Below are 857 nucleotides of genomic sequence, written 5' to 3'. Positions count from 1 at the left end.
CTCATTAGCTAATTGTCTCACTTGACTTTCTAGATTCTCCAATGTTGTTGCTTGGCCTTAAATCAAGGCATCATTTTTAGCAATTTAGGCCTTCAACAAATTCTCCAACTTATTTGAAGGTTCAACTTGGAATGGGTTTTGAACTTGTTGATTGAAACCAAGAGGTTGATTTCACCTATGTTGCATGTAAGTGTTCTTTTGTCCACCTCTTTGGTAGTGGATTGGTGGTTGATATAGAGCATGACTTAAACCGTTAGTAGTAAACTGTTTCAACATTGAAGAGATAAATGATACCTGAGCTGAAAGTGAAGTAAGGGCCATCTACTTCATGTACAATGACTGCACGTCTTCCTGAAACTGCTTGATTTGTCAGCCACTTGTAATTATTACTAGCTATCCTCTCAATGATTTCATAAGCCTCATTATAAGACTTCAACATGAGAACACCATTCGCAAAAGCATTTACCACTAACCTTGGGTGTGCGTTAAGACCATTATAGAATGTCTCCAACTGGATACAATATGGAATCCCGTGATGAGGGCCTCGATGTAGTAACTCCTTGAATCTTTCCCATGCCTCGTATAAGGACTCATCATCCAATTGTTGAAAAGTGGTGATCTCATTCCGTAACTTAGCATTTTTGCTAGGTGGGAAATACTTTACCAGAAAGCATTCAGTTAATTCTTGCCAAGTAGAAATTGAGTTGGATGGCAACGACTTAAGTCCTACTTGTGCTCAATCTTGCAACTAGTATGGAAACAACTTCATCCTCAATATGTCTTTAGTTACACCGACTATCTTGAAGGAATCTCTCACCTCCACAAACAATCGAAGGTGAAGATATGGATATTCTGTA

At 38.5% G+C, this 857-nt stretch overlaps 1 non-coding gene across 1 annotated transcript; it reads left to right on the top strand.

The window, feature by feature from the left end:
• The first annotated feature begins 527 nt into the window (after positions 1 to 527).
• On the top strand, positions 528 to 633 carry LOC128036351 (small nucleolar RNA R71). The gene has a single exon (XR_008193148.1). It is a non-coding gene; the product is annotated as a small nucleolar RNA R71 (small nucleolar RNA).
• The last annotated feature ends 224 nt before the right edge of the window (positions 634 to 857 follow it).

This window comes from Gossypium raimondii, chromosome 13 (genome assembly GCF_025698545.1).
Source record: "Gossypium raimondii isolate GPD5lz chromosome 13, ASM2569854v1, whole genome shotgun sequence".
NCBI classification, from domain to species: domain Eukaryota; kingdom Viridiplantae; phylum Streptophyta; class Magnoliopsida; order Malvales; family Malvaceae; genus Gossypium; species Gossypium raimondii.
The sequence above is the reverse complement of the archived record's forward strand: the minus strand, read 5'-3'. Positions and strand labels throughout refer to the sequence as shown.